Source organism: Lepus europaeus, unplaced genomic scaffold (genome assembly GCF_033115175.1).
Source record: "Lepus europaeus isolate LE1 unplaced genomic scaffold, mLepTim1.pri SCAFFOLD_29, whole genome shotgun sequence".
Taxonomy (NCBI): Eukaryota; Metazoa; Chordata; class Mammalia; order Lagomorpha; family Leporidae; genus Lepus; species Lepus europaeus.
This window is the reverse complement of record NW_026909167.1, coordinates 9,703,197-9,711,514: the sequence shown is the minus strand read 5'-3', so window position 1 is coordinate 9,711,514 and position 8,318 is coordinate 9,703,197.

The following is an 8,318-nucleotide window of genomic DNA, read 5'->3' as shown; positions in this document are numbered from 1 at the left end:
AGAAAGACAGAGGCTACATGGTCCCACTGATATGTAGAATCTTATGTAGTTGATCTTAAAGAAGTGGAGAGTAAAATATTGTTCACCAGGAGCAGGGAAACTTGGGCAGGTGGAAATAGGAAGAGACTGGCTGAAGTGCAATGTCACCGTTAAGTAGGAGGAATGACCATAGTTAACAATAATGAATCGTTATATATTTCTAGGTAACTAGAAAAAAGAACTTTTAATGTTCACATCATTAAGAAATGACAAATATTTAAGATGGCATATATGCCATCTTACCTAATTTGAGTTACCCTAATTTACCTAGTTACCCTAAATTGAGTACCATAATTTGAGTACCACACAATCCATATCTCAAACAAAATATCACAGTATGCTATATAATTGAGTAAAATTATGTCAAAAATAAAAAGGAAATGCAAAAATAGAAAATATGTCTTTCAAAAATATAAAGATATGACATTTGTAGGCTATAAGAATACATGTGAAAATGTTTATTTAGATCAATGAATGAATCATGAGATATTACAAACAGAACAAAAAGGAATCCAAAGAACACCTATAGAGATATTGATCAGGAATATTTAAGTACAAATGTAAATAGAGATAAAACTATTTTCACTGCAATATGAGAGACACTTGACCCTCTATTGGACAAGACATTGTGCATGCCTATCAGTGACCTTAAATATGTAAATGGTTGTAAAAATCTTCAAAGAATTCACAGGCCAAAATTAAATTACATAAAGTGATTTCCTCCTTGTGAGACACGGCCTTCCATTGAGTCATACATTTTTACCTTGAAAATCAAGGAAAATGCAAAGTTTCTCAAAAGAGAGGGTTCATGAAGTTGACCAAGCACCTGTCATGAGCATGTCTAGGCCCAGGGCTGATCAGTGACAGTAACATCCTGAAGTCTTACAAAGGTTGCTCAATGGCCAGTGAAGGTCTGACTGCAGGGATCCAGTGGGGAACTCAGAGAGTTCCTGAGGTTTTCAGGCCAGCTAGTGACTCACATAAAGCTCACCAAGTCCAACATCTTGAACAATAAGACATTGGAGTTCCTGTAGGAAGCAGATTTGCTCCCTCACTTCAAGAGCAGAATTTCTATTCCCTGAGAGCCATATGGTTCCTCCTGTGAGAAGCCCACTGTGTTCAGACCCTGAAATAATCCACCTCTGCTTTCCTTACTGACACTTTTTGTTACTCAACACCAATATCATGGAAGTGATAAGCTATAATGGTCACAAGGAAAGGATGATGCCATTCTAGAGCGTGTGGACAGGCAGTATACCACAGTCCTGAGATCCACAGCCTCTAGAGGGATATATCCCTCTCTTCAGACTATGCGATGTTGTGATCCAGGAAGAAATGCAGATTTCTTGCCCCAGGATCTCTTGGAAATCATCACAGTATTATCCAGTATCAAACGTCTCATGACAGTGGGAGTCCTAATCTGCTACCACCAGTAATGTCTGCAAAGAGCTTAATCCATGGATGTGGTTCAGACTCCTCTCAATTCTCATCATTTTAGTTAGAGGTGTCTGTGAGACACTGCACAGGAACTATCCCATAGGTGGCACCAGCATGGGGACTTCGAGTCTGTGATTCACACAGAAGCCAGTGCTCATAATGCAAGCACAGTCAACCCTGCGGTTGCCATTGACCAAGGTATAAAAGAAACATTTCTCACTGGCACAGGGGAAGTCAAGGCATTTGTGAGGTTTGGGTCCCGAATACCCTGTGGCTGTTCCTAAAATAGTAGTAGTACTTGCTGTGGACCTGAAGACCACAGCCAAACTGCCAAATTAGATCTAGGATAGGAAAAGTTTACAAGTCCAAAGGGAATGGCCATAGGGCTGCAGATGGAGAGGGTGGGATAGAGTCTGCCATTAAATTAAGGGGACTCAAGCATTCACAGGAAGATTCAGCAGGGATGAGAAAGTAAGAAATCACACACAAATTATATTAATGTTAATTTATTTTACTTGTGTCCAACCTCATTGCAAAATAATAATCGAGGCAAGGAATGTTATCCACTGCATTAGTTCATATGTAATGTACTTTGTTCTCTCTTTTGATTACTGGTAAGTTATATATATTTATAAAATTTGACCAAATAAAATCATTGAAACATTACCCCGCTAGTGGTTATTACATATTAATAAATTCATATATTTATAATAAATTGCATTGAAAATCATTTTCAATTTCACTTTTCTTTTTTTTAAACTTTTATTTAGTAAATATAAATTTCCAAAGTACAGCTTATGGATTACAATGGCTTCCCCCCCCCATAACTTCCCTCCCACCTGCAACCCTCCCATCTTCCACTCCCTCTCCTATTCCATTCACATCAAGATTCATTTTCAATTATCTTTATATACAAAAGATCAATTTAGTATATATCAATTTAGTATATATTTCAACAGTTTACACCCACACAAAACATAAAGTGTAAAATACTGTTTGAGTACCAGTTCTAGCATTAACTCACATTGAACAACACATTAAGGATGGAGATCCTACATGGGGAGTAAGTGCACAGTGACTCCTGTTGTTGACTTAACAATTTGACACTCTTGTTTATGGCGTCAGTAATCTCCCTAGGCTCTTGTCATGAGTTGCCAAGGCTATGGAAGCCTTTTGAGTTCGCGGACATCAATCTTATTTAGACAAGGTCATAATCAAAGTAGAAGTTCACTCCTCCCTTCAGAGAAAGGTACCTCCTTCTTTGATGGCCGGTTCTTTCTACTGGGATCTAACTCACAGAGATCTTTAATGTAAGGTTTTTTTTGTTTTGTTTTGTTTTCTATCTTTTTTTTTTTTTGCCAGAGTGTCCTGGCTTTCCATGCCTAAAACACTCTCATGGGCTCTTCAGCCAGATCCAAATGCCTTAAGGGCTGATTCTGAGGCCAGAGTGTTGTTTAGGACATCTGCCATTCTATGAGTCTGCTGTGTATCCTGCTTCCCATGTTGGATCGTTCTCTTCCTTTTTAATTCTATCAGTTAGTATTAGCAGGCACTAGTCTTGTTTATGGAATCCCTTTGACTCTTAGACCTATCAGTATGATCAATTGTGAACAGAAATTTATCACGTGGACTAGTTAGATGGCATTGGTACATGCCACTTGATGGGATTGAATTAGAATCCCCTGGCACATTTCTAACTCTACCATTTGGGGCAAGTCAGTTTGAGCATGTCTTAAATTGTACATCTCCTCCCTCTCTTATTCCCACTCTTATATTTAACAGAGATCACTTTTCACTTAAATTTAAACACCTAAGAATAATTGTGTGTTAATTAGAGTTCAACCAATTGTATTAAGTAGAACAAAAAACTACTAAAAAGGATTAAGTATTAAGTTGTATATATCAACAGTCAGGACAAGGGCCGATCAAGTCACTGTTTCTCATAGTGTCCATTTCACTTCAACAGCTTTCCTTTTTGGTGCTCGGTTATTTGTCACTGATCAGGGAGAACATATGATATTTGTCCCTCTGGGACTGGCTTATTTCACTCTGCATGATTATATTTGATCAAGGATCCAAAACCAATCCCTGGAGTAAGGACAGTCTATTCAATAAATGGTGCTGGGAAAACTGGATTTCCACTTGTAAAAGCATGAAGCAAGACCCCTACATTTCACCTTACACAAAAATCCACTCAACGTGGATTAAAGACCTAAATCTATGACCCGACACCATCAAATTATTAGAGAACATTGGAGAAACCCTGTAAGATACAGGTACCAGTAAAGACTTCTTGGAAAAACCCCGGTGGCAAAGGCAGTCAAACCGAAAATTAACTATTGGGATTGAATCAAATTGAGAAGTTTCAATACTGCAAAAGAAACAGTCAGCAAAGTGAAGAGGCAACTGACAGAATGGGAAAAATATTTACAAACTATACTACAGATAAAGGGTTGATAACCAGAATCTATAAAGAGATCAAGAAACTCCACATCCACAAAAAAACAACCCACTCAAGAGATGGGCCAAGGACCTCAATAGACATTTTTCAAAAGAGGAAACCCAAATGGCCAACAGACACATGAAAAAATGTTCAGGATCACTAGAAATCAGGGAAATACAAATCAAACCACAATGAGGTTTCACCTCACCCCAGTGAGAATGGCTCACATTCAGAAATCTACCAACAACAGATGCTGGAGAGGATGTGGGGAAAAAGGGACACTAACCCACTGTTGGTAGGAATGCACATTGGTTAAGCCACTATGGAAGTCAGTCTGGAGATTCCTCAGAAACCTGAACATAACCCTACCATACAACCCAGCCATCCCACTTCTTGGAATTTACCCAAAGGAAATTAATTTGGCAAACAAAAAAGCCATCTGCACATTAAGGTTTATTGCAGTTCAATTCACAATAGCTAAGACCTGGAACCAACCCAAATGCCCATCAACAGTAGACTGGATAAAGAAATTATGGGACATGTACTCTATAGAATACTATACAGTAGTCAAAAACAATGAAATATCATTTGTTTTCCCTGATCGGTGACAACTGAGCACCAAAGGAGAAACCTGTTGAAGTGAAATGGACACTATAAGAAACAATGACCTGATCAGTTCTTGTCCTGACTGTTGATGTACAATGTAATACTTTATCCTTTTTAGTATTTGTTGTTGTTGTTGTTCTTGTTCTAGTACTAGTGGTTGAACTCTGTAATTAACACACAATTATTCTTAGGTTTTTAAATTCTAACTGAAAAGTGATCCCTGTTAAATTTAAGAGTGGAAAAAGAGAGGGAGGAGATGTACAATTTGGGACATGCTCAATTGGACTTGCCCCAAATGGTGGAGTTAGAAATGTGCCAGCGGATTCCAATACAATCCCATCAAGGTGGCATGTACCAATGCCATCTCACTAGTCCAAGTGATCAATCGCAGTTCACATTCGATGGCTCTGATAGGTCTAAGAGTCAAAGGGATCACACAAACAAGACGAGTGTCTGCTAATACTAACTGATAGAATCAAAAAAGGAGAGAAAGATCCAACATGGGAAATGGGATACACAGCAGACTCATAGAATGGCAGATGTCCTAAACAACACTCTGGCCTCAGAATCAGCCCTTAAGGCATTTGGATCTGGCTGAAGGGCCCATGAGAGTATTGTAGGCATGGAAAGCCAAGATACCATGAAAAAGAAAAAAAAAAGAAGACCTAAATGAAAGATCTCTGTGAGTGAGATCCCAGTGGAAAGAACGGGGCCATCAAAGAAGGAGGTACCTTTCTCTGAAGGGGGGAGAGAACTTCCACTTTGACTATGACCCTATCGGAATAAGATCAAAGTCAGCGAACTCTAATGGCTTCCATAGCCTTGGCAACTCATGACTAGAGCCTAGGGAGATTACTGACGCCATGAACAGGAGTGTCAAATTGTTAAGTCAGCAACAGGAGTCACTGAAATCCAGTCATTTTCAACAAGATGGAGGAATCCAGAACACATCACTTTTAATTTTTCAAAGATATATTTTATCATTTACTTCAGAGGTCGAGTTACAGATAGAGAGCAGGGAAGACAGAAAGGTTTTCCATCTGCTGGTTCTCTCCCCAAATGGCCGCAATGGATGGAGCTGGGCCAATCCAAAGCCAGGAACTATGAGCTTCTTCTGGGTCGCCCACATGGGTGCAGGGAACCAAGAACTTAGGCCATCTTCTACTGTTTTCCCAGGCCATAGCAGAGAACTAGATCAGAGGTGGAGCAGAGACTTAGTCCACTATGCCACAGCATCAACCCTTCAATTTCCATTTTAATTTGAACACATACGATATCTAGCAATTTTAGCTATATATGGTTATAAAGGATAGAATACAGATTTTTTAGATGAAAGTATATTCTACATAAATCCTTCTACTAGTCATAAATTTGAAAAGTACATACTGTTCTTGTGTACACATACACATACTGCATTCAATTACAAATCTGTGCTATCACATTTCTGAAAATATCAGTCTTCCCTTAGGAGAAGTATTTGAAGCTTTTGCATGTTTATCACATGCTCATCACTGTTCTCTACTCTCCTTGATTTTCCATAGACAAGTTGTAACAGTCTGGCTAGCTCAACTGAGTGACAAAACCATATGGCTCAACCTTGAGATCTCAGCTCATTACTCACCAAGCATGTGACTTTGGATATTCACTCATTTTCTTAAAGCAGAAATTTCTTCATTTTCAAATTGCAGATAATAAATCTTGCTCCATCTTAAGATTTCTCAATAATTAGTTTCCTTGTGCCTATAAGCTGGTACTTAGTGAAGTGTTTGGCTCAGTGGGTGCTCTTTGTCAATAGTAACATGAATTTTCTTCTGGATACACTAGAGAATAGGGTAGTTTTTTCCAAAGTAAAATGAGGAGAGATCTTTGCACAATTCCTGGATTCTTGGGTCATTGATTGACAATAAAAATCACTCCTGTGGCCGGTGCCATGGCTCACTAGGCTAATCCTCTGCCTGCGTCGCTGGCACCCCAGGTTCTAATCCCGGTTGGGGTGCCAGATTCTGTCCCGGTTGCTCCTCTTCCAGTCCAGCTCTCTGCTGTGGCCCAGAAGTGCAGTGGAGGATGGCCCAAGTCCTTGGGCCCTGCACCCACATGGGAGATCAGGAGAAGCACCTGGCTCCTGGCTTCAGATCAATGCAGTGCACCGTCCATAGCAGCCATCTGGGGGATGAACCAATGGAAGGAAGACCTTTTTCTCTGTCTCTCTCTCTCACTGTCTAATTCTGTCTGTCAAAAAAAAATCACTCCTGTGGAGCTTTGTGGACAGAAGAGAATGAAGTGGAAGAAGATAGAGCCAGCTCAGTGAACTGCAAACCACACTGATTTCCTCCTTGCTCACCATCACCTGGTGACACACATACCCTCTGCTTCTTTCCACAAGCAGTCAAAACAGAAAGATTTGTCCTGTCTTTGGTCTTCTGTATATAAATTCAATTAAAAACAAATCTTAATGAAAAATGGAGTGAGAGAGGGAGCGGGAGGTGGGATGTGAGATGGGGGAGGAGGCTGGAAATGGGGAGCAAAAACTCTATATCCCTAAAAGTTGTACATGTGAAATTTGTATTCATTAAATAAAAACCTCCAACATTTTTTTAAAAGTTTATGGAAAATTCACTTTATCTTTTAATTCCATTTTTCACAAACTTCTTGGAGTCCCCTTGTACATACAAATTATGAAATGATCAGGACAATCAAAGTAACTTATCTATCACCTTACATAGTTTTTGGTTTTTTTGGACAGGCAGAGTTAGGCAGTGAGAGAGAGAGAGACAGAGAGAAATGTCTTCCTTTTCCATTGGTTCACCCCCCAAAATGGCCACTATGGCCGGCATGCTGCACTGATCCGAAGCCAGGAGCCACGTGCTTCTCCTGGTCTCCCATGCTGGTGCAGGCCCCAAGCACTTGGGCCATCCTTCACCACCTTCCTGGGCCACAGCAGAGAGCTGGACTGGAAGAGGGGCAACCGGGACAGAATCCGGCACCCTGACTGGGACTAGAACCCGGGGTGCCGGCACCGCAGTTGGAGAATTAGTCCAGTGAGCTGCGGCGCCGGCCTCCTTACATAGTTTTTAAAAGAATGTAGGATACGAAATAGCTGTGAGTATCTAATAGTTTATTTATATCATTACTGGCTTGTATATTAGGTATCAAGGAGTTGATTTATCTCCTAACTGCAAATATGTGTGGTTCAACTAACATCTTCCTATTTCTTTCAATCTCAGCCCCTGACAACCACTATTCTATTCCATGATTAAGTTTGACTTTCTTAGATTCCTCAAATAAGGGAAGACTGTGTGGTATTTGTCTTTCTGTGTCATATTTCAAGCAACCTAATGTCCACATTCATACTTTTGGATCCATGTTATGACAAAATCCCTGAATTTCTCTTAATATTGAATGTGATTCCATGATTTATCTGGTTTTTCTCTATTCATTTGTTGACAATGTTTTTTCCATATCTTGTTCTTGTGAATAATGCTCATATGAATGTGGATGGGCAAGTGTACCTTTGAGACAGTCATTTTATTTACTCTGGATACACATCCAGTAGTGGAATTCCTTTGTCATTTGTTCCATTCTTAATTTTGTTTGATATACCTCAACAGTGTTTCTCATAGTGAATGTAACAATTTCTATTCCCTCAAACAATTTATGTGTTCCCTTTTCTCCACATCTGGTCCAATATTTGTTATCTTTTTACTTTTTTAATTATTTTAATTTTTAATGAAATAATTTAAAATATTTTAAGTAGTACGAATTATTTCTCAATAAATATATTAAAATATAGTTT